Genomic DNA, 17,671 nt, shown 5'->3' on the forward strand with positions numbered 1-17,671 from the left:
TTGATGGTCCTGGCTGCAGAAGGTGGTTTGATTGACTGCACATGTGTTAATACCATGCATACATTACTGAGGAACTACGAGGCAGAGTGCCCTCAGAGACACACTTCCGAAAAGAGTAGTTGACTCAGGCCCCACCTATACAGAGCTCAGTTCCTAAAAATAGGTGCTAAGTTACATCCTCTAAACGCAGGGCTAAAATAAATTCAGCCGTCCCATCTACTTGCTTGATAGACCTTCAGTGGAGCTGGCCTCCACTCCACCGATTGCTTTCAGGGGACTGGGAAACTTGCTGTACAAAGGAGGAAACTAGTCTGTGAAGAACTATAAAGATATATGATATTTCCACGAACTTGGGGTTAAGTCTAAATATTATAGAAGGTATGTGTTACGTCGTCATTGATAAATGTCTACTTCCATAGCTGTAATATGTTCTTACTGATTGCTTAAGATCAATGAAGACCATAGGTCAAACTGTACTTGTTAGCAGAGGAAATATTCAGTCAGATTTTGTTTTGATGACAATTTTTAGCGCTACTTCAGATTATTACATTTAGGGCTTCATCTATTAATCTCTTTACAGATTAATAGTTAGCCTTTTTTTATTTTTAGTATTACAGAATAATGAGCCAAATTTGATAAACAGACATGAGTGGAAGTTATACTTCAGTTTGTAGCTAAAAGAAAACTGAAAAAATTAGTTCATCTTTTATGAGCATAAATTGATCATCTATACAATGAATATGTTTAAAACTCTCAGCTACATTTCTTAAAATTTGCTGAGGGAAAAAGAGAACTTAAAATATTCTCAACTGTTGCAGCTTACTCAGAGAAATGTATGAAATGTATTCTTTATCCAGCCTGATTTTGTACTTGCCCCAGCCACAGTCTCATCTCCTCTGGGAGTATTACTGGAGTAAGGATTAAAGAATCAGGTTCTTACATGTTTTCCAGAATTAAGAAAAGCGCAGCCAGTAGGATCTGCCAGCCCTAATTATAGTAACTACAAACTTAAAGAGAGAAGACAGATTTTACTTTAAAAGTAGCATGCCCTATATACTGTTTCAAATGAATTTTTTTTGTCTTCAGTTGCCTGTGAACACCTTAATTTGGTCCTGTTGTGCCTTAAATGTTTAGAATGTTAGAGACTAAAGTGATTTGGAAGGGACATTATAACAGATTCTCTTAAATTAAGACAACAACTAAAAGCAAGGACACTTTAAGATTACATAATACAGGGTTTAAATTTAGCCAGCTGGTGCTGAACTGAAAGATATTTTATTTTTATCAGAGCTCTATTTGGTCACTGACAAGTTGGTGGTTGTTTGAATTATTTTAAAATTTTATGTAGAGAGTGCCAAAGGACGAGTAAAATATTTACCTCGGCTACCTTCAGAGTCATGAATTCTAATATGAAAGAGCACCTGTTTTGAGTTTTAGAAGCTATTACCATTGAGTTTTAGAAGCAAAAGTACCGGATCAAAAATGGGAAAGTCTTGAATTCTATGCTTAAGCATTTCTCTACTTCTCTGCCTAATCTTTGACTCGTTTACCTTTTTCACTGTTAATATATAAACAAACAACTAGACCTATTTTTTTTAAGTCAGTCAGCATTTCAAATGTCTACAATATGGCAAAGAGCCAGCTGTTTGGGGAAAATGTAGTCTGGAGTTTGGCATGAATGTTTCTGCATGAAGTACTGGGCATCTTTGATACCACTTCCCACAACTACCTGAAAAATAGAAAGAGGCCCTGTTTACTGATCACGGAGAGCATCACTTTAGGAAATGTCAGGCAGGCCTCTAGTCTTCGGTGATTACACAGGAGAGAGGGTTCGTTCTCTTTCTTCAAGTTGACTTTTGGGTAAAAAGACCACAAAGTTCATATATAATTTACTGTTGTTTACCATGGATAGCTGTCTGCTAGTCAAGCATTTTGCCTCTCACATTTACCACAATTGAAAAGCTTCTGCACATCAGTATTCTTTTTTATTTGTCTGGTAAAATATTACTAATGATGAGACAATTTGGGGCTGGACTCTTATGATAACCTTGGAACAGGGAATTGATACTTGGTTCTTCTCTCACTTTCTATCCATCTCTCTCCTTTCTTCCTCATACACATATACAACTTTGGGCAGTAAGAGACCATTTTGTAACACTTATTTGTTAGCTCAAAGTCATGTCTAGATTCAGTAATTTATAGACCAGGGCAGCAACTTAATAAGTGCCTGGCAGTATAATTTCAAGACTTCTGATTGAACAATCTGTGGGGAACAGTACTTAATTGACAATATGTTGTCCTTTTTATTTGTTTTCCACCTCTTCTTTTAAAAGCATTCAAGTTACACTTTGAAATTTAATTAAATTGTAATTTGTTTTTTCCTGTTTCTGAAACAACCATTTGCTCATTCAAATTACAGTTTCATCCTTTGCAGAGTGTGGTTAACTTCAGACTTTTCTGATTCAGGAATAACTATTTTAGAACACTGATTTATTCAATCTTTTTTTAAGATTTTTTTTTAATGTGGGCCATTTTTTAAAGTCTTTATTGAATTTGTTATAATATTGCTTCTGTTTATGTTTTGTGTTTTTTGGCTGTGAGACATGTAGGATCTGATCTTAGCTCCCGACCAGGGGTCAAACCCACACCCCTTACACTGGACCACCAGGGAATTCCCCTAGGTAAATGGTCTTCATGTGACTCTGTAAGATATCATATTGTTGGTTTTCTTCCCTGATACCAAATAACTGGTGTTTTCTAACAGCAACCAGTTCTCCAATTCTCTGATTGCAACTGGGTGCACAACAATTCATTCCAATACTCATACTAATTTCCAGAGTTGGAGCACAACCCACGGGTTGCCCCCACTTTAGCCTCTAACTTGGGTTCCAACTCAAGAACAGTCATGTGGAAGGGATTCATAGAGTAATGTGTGTGTGTGGAGATGGTGCACAGAACTTCCATGCCCTCTCTGGGCTCACCATCCATCAACATGGCCACCAGCCTGGAAGCTCACTAAATGCTGTTGTTTAGAATTGAGATTTCATTATGTGGGAAAATTGGCTGAATCAAGGCCATTGGTAATAGGATTCAGTGCCTAATCTCTCTCCCCCTTTCTTAAAGTGGAAAGTAGAGCTGAATATTCCAACTCTGTAATTACTCAGTTGGTTTTTCTGATGACAAACCCTGCCCTGAAACTCTCTATTTCCCCCCACAACCAACATGAAGCCAGGAGTTACCTCATTAGTTCACATACCAAAGACACCATCAAATTCCAAGAGTTTTAGGCACTCTATGCCAGGAATCAGGGAAACAAGCAAAATATATATATATTTTTAAATTATTTCACATATGTCCCACAATATTACTCCTCTGTGAAATGCTACCTATGAACTCCAGAGTAAAATATTCATAGTATTTACTTTTCTAATCATTGAAATTGTTCTTTTGCAAATTTAACTAACCTGGATATTTTTCTATTTGTACATTATAGTCAAGAAAAACACAAAGAACAGTGACAATCAGACAGTCAATGTAAAGAACAAAAATTTTGCTTTCTTAAAAGAGTTGAGAGTCAGCAAATTCAATGAGTTATTTGTGTCAGTTGGATACAACAAATGACAGCATGGCTATATTTAATGACTCCTGGGACTCCATGGGCCTAAATGATGGTGTAAAAATAATCTGGCGGTGAGCAGTGCAATAGGTAATCCAAATTCCTGGTAGAGTGGCTGTACTTCTTAAAATGTCACAAACGATAAAAGGAATTTGTCACATAGATAACACAAAGAACCCCACTGATTTATTTGACTTAACACTTTTAAGTTCTAGATAAGAAAACTGAGGCAGAGAACATTAATTAGTAACTTACAAGATTTAGGCAGAGAGAAGTAGAACCCCACTCTCTTGACTGTATTTTATTCTGCAAAGCTTCGTGCAACCATCACTCCATCCCCACTCCACCCCCATGTCTTGGAATACATTTCAAAGTACAACTTGATAAAGTCTTTTTTTCCCAGGTTATTATTTTTCTTTTTATTTTTCATTTCATATTTCTCTCAAATTTAAGGTAAGTTATGGAAAAGAGGCCTGATCCACATATTTATTGACAACTTAATAAATGGTGCTTGGTTTATTTTTTAACTTTAATAAGCATCTAAGTTTGCTTGTCATCTGTGCTAGATGAACTCTTACCATCTTCCCCAGTACTTCCGCCCCAGGTCCCCCACCCACCACCTTCACCTTGTCATTGGACACATCATTTTTCACTGTTATTTTTGGCAGACCTTCAAGTAGGTTTGTGTCTTCTGCATTTTTCTAATTGTATGCAGGATATATCCTGTTGCCTGGTGAGCTGAATACTTTAGATATGTCTGGCTGTTCAAAAGTAAATAATTGCCAAATTGCTCCAGGCATACATATGACTTTAAATGAATATAATACTAAAATAATTTATTTTAGGAAATTTTTGTTTGTCAAAGACCCAATTCCCCCCAAATCTGAATATATCAGCATATGTGTTTCTAAATGCATTTACTTTTTGTCAACAACATAGAAAAGCTAAAAGAAAAAAAAAATTATATCACCATTAATTTTAAAAGCTAAGTCCAGTGTTATAAATGGTTTCAAAACATGTCAATACTTTTCATGTAAACTTTCACAAACAGGAACCATAAATATAAAATAATATTTAGATAATAATTACTTTATTTTCTTACTTAATTCATAAGAAGTTAATTGCACTGAAGTAAGATGTAGGCAGAGCTCACTTTATAAAGTGGTGGGGTTTTTTTTAAAGCTATATATGTGAAATTTTGGTGAGTAGAGTCACATTTCCCCACTGAATTGCATTAAAATCCACAGGTGCTTTATCACTGTCTCTGTTGTTGTTGACTGTTTTCAGTCCATACAGTCATAACAAGAATTCAGCTTTATCTTATCTAACCACTAAGCCTTTTTGTCAAGTAGTTAGACTTCAGAAGTAGCTATAGTAAATAAGTGTTCCAGGGAAACAGGGAGAAATCTTTGTGTAAAGCTAAGGATCAGCTTTTAATTTATGTGTCTTATAAGTTAGAGTTTTATTGTCAACCCGAGCATCTTATTGTCAAGTTGGAAAATTCTGGAAAGAGATAAAAATAAAATGAGTTTATTCACATTATTTAAGGGTGGTCAATTCCAGCTACAAACTTTGTTTAGACGCACTGCCTCTGCTTCTGTTGGATCCTGACCTAGACTCCTGTGTATTGTACAGGATAAAAGTCTGCTGGGGCAACTAGGGTGAAGCCCAGCCCGGGTCCCAGTTGAAACACAGGGGCTAGAGCTAGAAGTGCCGAAGGAAGAGCAGTGGATGGCGATCAGCCGCTCGGTCACTCCTTCTGTCCCCTGTGCCCTCCCAGACTGCTCAGAGTAAGAACAGAACCCTGTTTTACAGCCCTGACGTCTTCAGTGGAGACTGTACTAACCCTCTGGATCTCAGAGGACTCAAAAGCATTTATTTTGAGGAATATAACTGTATTATGCATGTGTGCTTCAGTCACTGACTTATTCTGGAATGGGAATGATTTCAGGATTCATCATCCTTTCGTCATCCAAAGTTAGGCAACAACCACAAGTTTAACTCTATAAAGTATCAGAGAAATGAAATTTTAAGTTTGAAATACATGTGTTTGTATTTAAGTTGCAATCGTTTTTTTTTTTCCCTGTAAAGATCTAGTTCAGTTATTTCAATTGTTGGCTCAAAACTACAATTTATAGTTTCTAATAGTCCACCCTTTAACTGGAAGCAACAAATTACCTCAAATTTCAATTTTCACTGCTTTTCTTTTAATTCATCATTTCAACCCAACTGGTCCCAGCTTCTCTACTATGTCGTTTAGTTATATGGTTACCATCTCTTTTAATTTGTGTTCCATTATGATCATGTATACACACGTATGTGTATATATATGTATGTGTATGTATCTGTATGGGCCTCCCCAGTGGTTTAGTGGTAAAGAACCCGCCTGCTGGTGTGAGTTTGATCCCTGAGTCACAAATATCCCCTGGATGAGGAAATGACAACCCGCTCCAGAATTCTTGCCTGGAAAGTCCCATGGACAGAGAAGCCTGGTGGGCTATAGGCCGCGAGGTTGCAGGGTCAGACATGACTGAGCAACTGAGCACATGTATATGTGTACCTTATTACATACAAGGCACAGTGTCACCTATGTCTCCATATGGTTTTCCCTTTATGTTCTCAAAGTCCATTTAGATGTTCAAAAAAACAATGAGTAGTCTTCGGACAATAACCAATAACCACAATATCATCTATAGTGACACTTTACCTTTTGTGTAACATTGCTTTAAAAACTTAACAGTTTTGTAAACATTTGTACTGATAAAGTATAAAGCTATAGTTTTATAAAAACTATAACAATAATAAACATTTTCTATAAGATTATTCTCCCATAGATAGCTGTATAAAAGGCATTCTAGGAGTTGATATATAAAATTTCATTATTGATAATCCTCTTTATACTTTGAATTAGAAAGTTTTTTGAAAATTTTTCAAAATTAGAAAGATTTCACGAATGATGTGCATTGCTTTCTCTCTCTCTCCCTTTCTCCTTCCTTCTTTTTTATTTCATTTCTCTTAAAGACCTGTGGAATATATTACTTAAACCTACCGCTATCACTATCCTTAAGATTTATGGAGTGTCCTCAGTTTACCAAAATCACAAGAACATCACCTTCTAGAGCTAGAAAAGATCTCAAAGAAAACCCACATAACACTTTACTACTGATGCTGCTGCTGCTAAGTCACTTCAGTCGTGTCCGACTCTGTGAGATCCCATAGATGGCAGCCCACCAGGCCTCCCCATCCCTGGGATTCTCCAGGCAAAAACACTGGAGTGGGTTGCCATTTCCTTCTCCAATGCATGTAAGTGAAAAGTGAAAGTGAAGTCGCTCAGTTGTGTCTGACTTCGCGACCCCATGGACTGCAGCCTACCAGGCTCCTCCGTCCATGGGATTTTCCAGGCAAGAGTACTGGAGTGGGGTGCCATTGCCTTCTCCAAACTAGGAAACCAGAAAATGCTGTGTCACGTAAACTCTAACTAGTTGAGCACAGACTTTGAAACAAGACAGTATGGGTTTGAATTCTGGCTCTTAAACCTAACCACCTGGTTGATCCTGGGCAAATTACTTAATCCATCTCTGTGCTTATTTCCTCATCTGAAAATGGAGATACTAATAGAATCTATCTCATAGATTACTGTTTTGAGGATTAAATAAATTCATATTTGTAAAATGACTAAAACAGTAGTGCCTGGTATACAGTTAACGTTACATAAGTTTTTGCTATTATTATCATCATTATTATTACTGTCTAATATATGGGGTTAATATAATAACATTTATGTCTTTCCCAGAGAACAACTTAAGAATTTAAAGTACCAGGTTATTCTTGATGCTGCAAATTCAAAATAACACCATACTAAATAAAAACTTTTTAAGAGAGAAAATTATCTACCTGATTTAATAGGTTGTTCTCTTGTTAAAGGCGCCCTTCCTTTTCAAAGGTGCACTCTTGAACTCAAATTAAATTTCTGTCCTCTTTGGAGTTGTAGAAAGCTATTAAATATCCTTTTTCTATTATAATCATGCCAACACTTGAAACTAATAACTTTTTGGTTATCTTCAGTGATGTCAATATCACATTACTTCAAGAAACTGAACTCTTCAACCACTTCAACCATAATGAGTCTGTCTCCTTTCTGATGGAGCTGCTCATAGTCACACATTGGACCCCCTCATTACTCTGACTTAGTTCTTAACTCTCAAAATGCTCTTAGGTCACAGTCTTTTTTCTTTTAGCTGCAACTAACCTTGACCCCCAGCATAGTGTTCCCATCCTCAACACACCCTGCCCACCAGCCCCTCTGCTCTTTTGCCTCCTCTCTCTGTATTTTGAATCCACCCACAGTGTCTGAGTAAAGATGAAGGGAGAACTCTTACTTGGGAGGAAGGCATTGAAAGATGCAGCTGTGGGCACCTGTTCATCAGGAGAATCTAAAGCAGAAAAGCCCAAGAAGAATCCATTAATGGAAGAGAAAGCAAAAGTTTATGAGCCAGTGAAATGGTACAATGTATCAGGTTTGATGGATGAAGCTAAACTATAAACAGGAAAATAAATCACAAGGTCAGAAATAAGGAAAACTAAGAACAAGACAGGATGGAGCCTAGGATGGATTAGGGCACACATTTCAACAGAGGCCAAGAACAGTTCAGGAGTATTGGTGGCCTGGTGTTAAGCGCTCCTGACTCCAGGCTTCAGGCATGGGTCTAAAGCTTAAAGGACCCATGTCAGACCCAATGCCCACTCAGCCTGGGCCCATTGTCAGCTGCAAGATTAGAGGTTCCATTGATCTCCCATTTCATCTGTCCCCACATTCTTGAGCTAAATATACCTTATCAAAAGCCAGTTCAACATTTTCCTCATCATCTGATATATTTGCCGTATTCCCAGGTTATGTGTGTGCATATATATATATATATTTAAAGGTTTGTGGTTTTGCATATATGCTAATATCCAGCAATTATTTTATTCACTTTTAATTGACTGTATGTAACATTCACCATTATTCCTGACAATCCCACATGCTCTCCATTGTAATATACAACTGGGAAATTTGAAAATGAAAAGAAGTTTGTAAGTAATATTCTTTTTAAAAGTCACGTTGAATTTTCAAAAGTATGGCAAGGTTAAGATTGAGTCTTAAATAGTTACTAGAGATATACATTGATATAATATGGATGAAACTGAGAGCTAATAGAATGTATGAAAAGACTCTGATGCTGGGAAAGGTTGAGGGCGGGAGGAGAAGGGGACGACGGAGAATGAGATGGCTGGATGGCATCACCGACTCTGTGGACATGCGTTTGAGTGAACTCCGGGAGTTGGTGATGGACAGGGAGGCCTGGCGTGCTGTGATTCATGGGGTGGCGGAGAGTCGGACACGACTGAGCGACTGAACTGAACTGAACTGAACTGAAGACAAAAACAGAAGACTGGGGATGGAACCCTGAAAAATGTACACGATTGGGTGTCGAGAATTGTGTGTTTGTGTGTGTGTGTGTGTGTTTCAGGAGACTGGTCACGATAGATGAGTATTCTGTCTGGTCTAAGCTACTTACCAAGTCCACACTCAGTTTTAAGATTTTATAAAGCACCATGCAGAGAGCGCTGCAATGCATCAACATTTTAAATTCCTTCTCCTGAGATACTTCCTGTAATAGCAAGTGTTAGGCTCAGAGTTTCATGATGTTTTCCTCAGGTCCTGCTGGTGAATGGGGCCTGGGGATTTCTGCCCCATATGTTTTCCTTGGCAGGCTTCCAACTCAGAGCTGCACTGGGACAGTCTGAAAACCTCCTGAGGTTTTCCTCTTCCATCTCATAAAGCAAACAGGATACCACTTGTGATTACATAGTCTCCCAAAGAAAAGTGTGTGTGTGTGTGTGTGTGTGTGTGTGTATTAGTACTTGCATGTTCTATCTGTTGTCTTGTACTTACCCACTGGAATGAGGAAGCTAGTTATTTTCTTCTGGACCAAACTGTGGTGGAGATATGAATGTATCTGAAATTTTTTAGCTATAACACTTTCCTAATTTCTTTCTGCAGATATGTAATAATGAGAGAGTTTCTGACAGAAATGAAACTGGGCAGAAAGCCCAAAGTTGACTTGTTTCATTTTCCAAATACATGATTTTATGCAGTTTTAATTTTCACCTGCTCATGTGGTGTCTTGCTGAGCATTTTGGGAGATGAGCTGGATTTCATTGTGGGAGACTCACAGGTTCACAGGCAAGAAGTTTATTTCTCCTCCCTCCTGGAAGCTCTAATCCCAAATTTCACATCACTGCTCTGCTTAAATAACTTCTGTTACAGAATTTGGAACTTGTTTTCTACTCTTTAAAAAGACCTACAAGAGAGAAATTAAAATCTGTCAACAGGAACCCTAAAAAGATATGCACTGAATTTTGCAGTATTGTTGCAAGGCAAATTCATTCAATAAATGCTTACTGGGCAAGTTATAATGTTATATGTTAAATACCTGTGAAGCTGGCCATATTCATCTCACCTGTCAGTTTGCTTCTAGGAATTTTAGTTCCTGGTAATAATAAAAATTGCAGATAACCAGTTCTTCCAAAAACAACAAAAATTTAGGAGAGGCTCTGGCACTCATTGTTAGGAAAAGCACAAGAATATCATTCTTACAAATGGATTGTATTTCTCCTATCCCCATATCAAGGCCCTTGGGGATCATTTCTGGCCACTGTTTGATGACCAGACTTTCACATTCACAATGTGGGTATGACCCTTTTGTAAACTGATGAGACTAAGCGATTCTTTGACTGAAATAATGGTAAGCACGGTGATGTATGCTCCTAAAAGTCTTAAGAGATGGAGACTGATGCTGAGTCCCTGGCTAGTGATTGACAGTCCCCGTCTGTAGCTGAAGTTAAGTGTCTAGATTTTTAAATAATCTTTAAAAATAAACAAGGAGATACTCAACTTTATAGTCTGAGTTCCTTTTCAGGTAAGTTGTCTTAAAACAGTAGAAGGTTACACTAAGTTGAAGAGATTTGTCCGGCTGCCTAAGGTTTTTGGTGCCTAAAGGGAGTAGTCTTGGAAAGTGATTCTGTTTGAAAGCTGTGAAAGCCTAGCTTCGTGTGGAATCTTACAAAGAAGAACAATATGTAATTTTTAATTCCTTTTTACTTTTCTTTCCCACCCCACCCCCACAACTTTCCTCCCCTTACCTACCACCACACCTGAGTTTAAAAAGTCTACCAAAACTTTTGTTTGCAAGTTTTAATTAAATTCATTTTTCACAGATGTTACTGTCTTATTGTGCACAGAAAAGAGCAAGTTTCAATCTGAATAACATTAGAGACTGATTTTTACACTTTGCCCTTTAAAAACAGGAGTGAAATAAGCAGCATAAACTGAGTTCCACCACTTATGGGCCTGATAGGATTAGGTTTTGGATCTGAAAGGAAAGAAACAAATGCCAGTGCCAAATTTTTAAAGATAGTAGCTATAAATAAAATTAAGGGATGATGAGACTGACTGACTATGTGTCCCATGTGTATCTTAAGCAGGGAAGACTATTAAATTACTTCCACTCTTTGGACTGTTCTAGGACCAGGATATCATTAGGAAACTGACATCATCTCTTTCTTTGAAATTACAGGCTGCGTTGATATGCAAAGGGTATTTAGGGCATGTTAATGGTGACAGGGAGAGTAACACAGCACCTGGCTGATTCAAAGTTTTGATGTAATTAAAATTATTATAGTTTTAATTTATAAACATCCTTGTTCTAAATTAAAAGACTGTTCAAAATGTATCCAGTATTATCAAGTGTCCTTTGCAATTACGAGGGGCAATAATCATAAAGGAGTCATGCCACTACAAACATTTGACAAGTGCTGGTTACCTTTCATTTTATAGCATATTAGGAGAACCTAGAACTTTGGTAAGAAAAATGGTATCTTATATGCTGTGCTTAGTTGTTCAGTCGTGTCCAACTCTTTGCAAACCCATAGACTGGATGGATTCTTATGTTCTGCTGAACATTCACAATTTTATTTTCCTACCCAGGAAACATTTAAATAATTAAAGATCACATTGTTTGGAATGTGTTTGTTTCTTTAGGTAGAATTTTTCTAGTATATCACTGCTCTGAAAGAGTGAATTTACTTCCAGAGGAGTCTGTTATTTAGCAAGCAAAATGTTGCATTACTTAAGCATTTTCACTTTTCTCCTTGATTGCTAAGCCTTTCCAAATAATGTTCAGTAGGGAAACTGCGTGGAATTAGTGAGGTTTCCTTTCTTCGATGAAGTCTGTTAGCCATTTAGTTCAAAAGAAAACCATATCAAAGTATGCTGTTATTTGTGGACTTAGGCAGAGAAAGCATTTTAAACAAAGACTTACTTAAATTGAAAAGAGTTTGTGTAAATTCAGAGACTGAATTTCTCAGACAAAAAGCAGACTGAATTAAATGCATTTTGTTTTTCAAAGGAAAAGTATGGTCAGTAAGAGAGAAGCTGACACAATTATCTAAGTCAGTGAGATTCAGAATTGAATGATTCAGGCTTTCTTTTAATGCCCTCTGTCAGAATAAATCTCAGATGCTAACCTTAGTGGAAAGGGGAAAGTTAGAAAGAGGATGAAGAATTGAGGAATTCCTAAAAATGGATCTGGATATGTCTGGCTTTTCCAGATTGCAGCTAGCATAGAACTGATTTAAGCAGTAAATAACTTTCTTACTCTGCCCAAGCTTGTTTTAAAGGTAGGCATACTGGGAAGATGTTTTTCAAAGCTGCAGATGATTAAAGGTTCATCTGCATTTTATTACTGTTGCTTATTTTTGATCTGTTGAGTGACAACAGCATGCTTGGAACTAAATAAAGTAGTTCCATGCACATGAACTAGCTTTGCACGAAATTTTTCCAAGCCTGAGAAATAAAAATGGTTTGTTTTAGAGAAAGAACCAATTCTAAGCTAGTATGCAGTAGGAATATAAAAGGAACACATTAGGAAATAATGGGTGAGAAAAAGTTAAGTTACATCAAAGAGGAAATGAGTTAGGGAGAGGTGAATTATGCAGAAACATATCAACTTTGGAGAGTTTCTAGAGCAAGACCTTAGGGGATGGAAATCAATTTAAGTAGAAGGAATATACAGATGAAATAGAAAGAATACCTATATTCCAACTAACCAAATATAAAAACCCCTCTTCCTTTAGCAGTTATCAAACATCTCAGTAAGGTACTTAGAAGAGAAACTTAGCAGAGGTATCTAGAAATGTAGAGGTACTTAGCAGAGGTACCTAGCAATGTTGATGTACTTACCAGAGCAGCAATGGAATGGATCGTTAAACATGGAATCCAGGATCCTTCTCTTTCTTTGCCTTTGGAAGGCAGCAACAAGGATGGCAGAGTCTTAAGGAGCAGCCCAGTCAGCACTAACTAACTGGTCCAGGCCAGGGTTCATTGTACTGAGCCCACTGCTCAGAGACACTACAGGGAAATAAAACATGTGAATAGCTTTTAGTGATGATTTCATGACATTACTAAAAAGACAGAGGGCAGGGGGAAATGTGAGGAACCATTTGCAGGGAGAAAAGGAGTAGATCCATCCCCACAGTGTGATATACTAGAGTGATTTTCACACATTTCACATTTTCTAGGGGAATGCCCTCTTGTTTCCTGGTGAAAAATTGATGGTTCATTGGCTAGTGCCAAAAACACAGACAGACTAATACTTTGGATATCACATTCACTGACATTCTTCTCATTTAAATACTTTCTCCATTCCTGTGGCCATATGAACATGACTGTACACCTTCTTTGTCCCAATCTCTCCCAGTAATTATCTACTCTTTTATGATCTATTGTATTCTCCTTATTTTAAGTGACATGACAGGTACTTGACTTTAGAAAGGAATGGAATAGCCTTGAGATTTATATGGATCAGTCAAGTCCTATCCTTTCTGCTTACTAGCTTTGAGATTTGGGGAACTTTGTAACTTTTATTATTCTCAGACTTGTATCATCTCAAATTATCTCGATAATAATACCTAGGATATGTAACACCACCCAAGGAGATCCAACCAGTCCATTCTAAAGGAGATCAATCCTGGGTGTTCATTGGAAGGACTGATGCTAAAGCTGAAACTGCAATACTTTGGCCACCTCATGAGACGAGTTGACTCACTGCAAAAGACTCTGATGCTGGGAAAGGTTGGGGGCGGGAGGAGAAGGGAACAACAGAGAATGAGATGGCTGGATGGCATCACCGACTCGATGGACATGAGTTTGAGTGAACTGCGGGAGTTGGTGATGGACAGGGAGGCCTGGCGTGCTGTGATTCATGGGGTCGCGGAGAGTCGGACACGACTGAGCGACTGAACTGAACTGAACTGAAGTGAAGGAGACTGGAAGCTAGTGAACATATATTATTTACTATGTGCAAGATACTATGTAAAACTCATTACTTTAATCAGATATCCCTCAGTCCTCACAGGCATTCAGGTTCTGGTATCATTTTCTTGTTATAGGTAAGAAGAAGGAGGCTTCCAGGGGTTAAGAAATTTGCTTAAAGTCAAAAGTAAGTGTCAGAGACAGAATAAATATCAGGCTTTCTGGGTCCAGAGTAGACTCCCTTGGGTTTGCCTCATGCAGGATGAAACCCAGGCAGAACGGGTATAAAATGGGTTTCAAAATGAGCTTAACCCAGCCCTGCGCTGGAGGAACTTGCATACAGGTGGAAGGGGAGAGAAGTAGGGATGACAGACAGATTCAACAGTACAATAAATAGTAGCACATAATACACACAGAAGTGTAATTTTCGAACATCGGGAGAGCACAGTAGAGAGACCTACTCATTGCTTGGGTTAAGTGGGGAAATCTGAAGAGAAATTAAGGCATTATGAGGATACATGTGAGGAACTTTTCAACCCCATCAATATGATTAGTCTTGATCTATTTTAATTCGGTTTCCTCTCAGTATAAATGAATGTGGTTTGGGGGATGGGGATGTGGTGTGTGTGTCACCAAGTTCCTTTAGGATTCCCCACCCCAGGAGGACTCCATCTGCTGCATATTCACAAAAGCTAACTTCCCTGGCAGGGCCAGCCATATGGGAACTTTTTATTCCTAAGTCAGCATGTGGAAATGATGCAAGCTGTTGTAGTTCTGTTTTTAGACACAAGGCCAGATCAACACTTAGAACACTGTGTTTCTTGAGGATCACTCTGAGGTTTTTCTTTTCTTCTCTTTTCAAGTAGAACAGGACTAAATACAACTGTGATTAATTTGTGCCCTGCCCTGAGCACTATGCTTGGTCAACAGTTATTGTCGTTCAGTTGCTAAGTCATGTCTGACTCTCTGTGACCCCATGGACTGAAGCACACCAGGCTTTCCTGCCATTCACTATCTCCTGGAGTTTGCTCAAATTCGTGTCCATTCAGTAGGCCATGCCATCCAAACATCTCATCCTCTGTTGCCCCCTTCTCCTTCTGCCCTCAGTCTTTTCCAGCATCAGGGTCTTTTCCAGTGAGTCAGCTCTTAGCATCAGGTGGCCGAAATATTGGAGCTTCAGCTTCAGCATCAGTCCTTCCGATAAATATTCGGGACTGATTTCCTTTAGAATTGACTTGATCTCCTTACTGTCCAAGGGACTCTCAAGAGTCTTCACCAGCACCACAGTTCAAAGGAATCAGTCTTCGGGGCTCAGCCTTTTTTATGGTCAACAGTAGATGAGTAATAAATGTTTACCAAATGTATGCTGAAAGCCTTAAGGGGAGAGTTTATCAAATACCCTTACTGTATACCTGGGATACAGATTTAAACAAGAAGTAACTTTGATGGAATCATGCCACCACCTCCCATGCCCTGAGGCAAAACAAATCAATAGCTATGAGAGCAGTCCTGGCTTTGCATTTTCTTCCCTTACAGAAAAGCTTGACTCTGTCCCTGCTGGCTTGGATCAATACCTAACCCCATCTCAAGTTTGAGCTCTACAGTGAGTGACCAAAGAAATATAGATGAATTTGTTTGATTTCCAGTTCTAAACTCAAGCTTATAAAGACAAAAAAGAACTCACTTAGAGGCACAGAAATTCAACTTATTGGTTTCCCTTTGATTTATCCCTAGATACTCTGAAATAAAGGATTTGTGTGTAGATGTTTAGGAAGCAGAAAGGGAGATTCATACCCTTCATTAAAAGTTTACTTTATAATGTTGTATGTTAATGAAAAATACTTACATAAAAGACTGTGAAGAGTTAAACAGCTTTGTACTCAGAAATACCTGAACTTTTTCAAGCTTAACCACTTACTATATGATTTTATCTTTTTAAATGTTACTTTTGCCATTAGTAAACTGGAAATAATACCACATCAGGTAGAGTTGTTATAAGATTTAGACATAAAATGATGTGTAAGAATATACATGTAAAATGGCTAACACATAATTGATACTTATTAACAAGTAGTTACCGTTGTAATGAAATATAAGTCTCATTGTGTTAGGGAAATATCTAACGAGACTTGTTTTGTAAAAGTATGCATCATCTATAGGCATTTAATAGTTTCAATTTATTTGACCATTTCAAAGAAATTTAAGTCATTTAATTCAATTATTGATTTTTAACTGGCCAATACTTCAAGCAATCAATTTAAAATATTTAATAGCAATATGATTGAATTTTCAAATATGTCCAAACTAGCAATATTAAGCACTAATGATTTTTTAATTTCTGTCTAAATTCTATACATTTATAACTGCTCTTGTACCAGGAGAACTTCTTATGATATGCTAGGGGCTGCAGAAAAGGGAAGACAAGTCTATACAGGAAGTTGTTATTACAGTTAGAAATGGCAGTTCTGTTACTCAGAGAGATTAGAATCTAAGTGGACTTTTATACTGAGTCTTATCTATGAGTAGGTGGACATTTATTCTCTGGGGCACGAAGAAATTCAAAGATGTTTCCAACAAAGCATGGTTTGTGTATATAAATATATGAAATTTGGGGCAGCCAGAACTGAAATATGCCATAAAAAGAATTTACTGTGTAGTGATTTCCGACTTGGTGAGGTGTGTGTATATGTATAGTGGATGCTTGTATTAGTTTTTTATTGCTGCTGTAACAAACTAATGCAAACAGTTATTAATACAGTTGTGCTTACAATAGCACAAATCCATTCTATTACAGTTCTGGAGGTCCAAAATGAGTTTCACTGGATCAACATCACAGTGTTGGCTGGGACCACCCTCTTCCTAGAAGTTCTATGGGGAAGCTTACTTTTTAGCTTTTAGAATCTACCTGCGTTCCTTGACTCATGGAATCTTTCCTCTGCTTTCAAAGCCAGCAGCTTAGAGTTTGTATTCCATCTCTCCCTCTCTCTCCCCCACCCCACTCTCCTCCTCCTCCCCTCCCTCTCACTCCCCTTCTTCTTCTCCTTCGTCTTCCCCTCCTTCCTCCTCCTCTTCTTCTCCTTCTTCACCTTTCCCCCCCTCTCACCTCTCCTTTTTGACTCTAACTCTCCTGCCTCTCTTTCCTTCATGTGAAACCTTGTGACTACACTGAACCCACCTGGACAATCCCGGATAATCTTCCCACCTTAAAACTCTTAACTTAATCACATCTGCAAAGTCCCCTTTGTCATGTATTGGGTTGACCAGAAAGTACATTCAAGTTTTTCTGTAAGATCTTGCAGGAAAATCTGAACAAACTTTCGGTCAAGCCAATAAAATATCATATTCACAGATTCTGGGGCTTCTCAGTGGTGCAGTGGTAAAGAACCTGCCTGCCAATGAAAGAAAAGCAAGAGACACAGGTTCGATCCCTGGATCAGGGAGATCCCCTGAAGAAGGAAATGGCAACCCACTCCAGTATTCATGCCTAGAGAACCCCATGGACAGAGGAGCCTGGCGGGCTACAGTCCATGGGGTCGCAATGAGTCAGACATAACTGAACATACACATACGCGCGCGTGCACACACACACACACACACATCACAGATTTTGGGGATAAGGATGTACACATCTTTTGAGAACTTATACTTTGTTTACCACATTGCTAAACCTTGTCTTTCTCTTCCATAAGGCATTGTAGGAT

The 17,671-nt window shown here is 38.1% G+C and overlaps 1 protein-coding gene across 3 annotated transcripts in view; it reads left to right on the plus strand.

Moving 5' to 3' along the window:
* The first annotated feature begins 214 nt into the window (after window positions 1-214).
* Window positions 215-17,671, plus strand: part of XIRP2 (xin actin binding repeat containing 2) — a 74,830-nt gene continuing 57,373 nt past the window's right edge. For all 3 annotated transcript variants that reach the window (XM_055396958.2, XM_055396960.2, XM_055396959.2), the window contains exon 1: window positions 215-378. The gene's annotated coding sequence lies outside the window, so the exon portion shown is untranslated. The remainder of the gene's footprint in view (window positions 379-17,671) is intronic.

The sequence above is a fragment of the Moschus berezovskii genome, chromosome 2 (assembly GCF_049115385.1).
Source record: "Moschus berezovskii isolate FMDL1 chromosome 2, NW_MosBer_1.0, whole genome shotgun sequence".
Lineage (NCBI taxonomy): Eukaryota > Metazoa > Chordata > Mammalia > Artiodactyla > Moschidae > Moschus > Moschus berezovskii.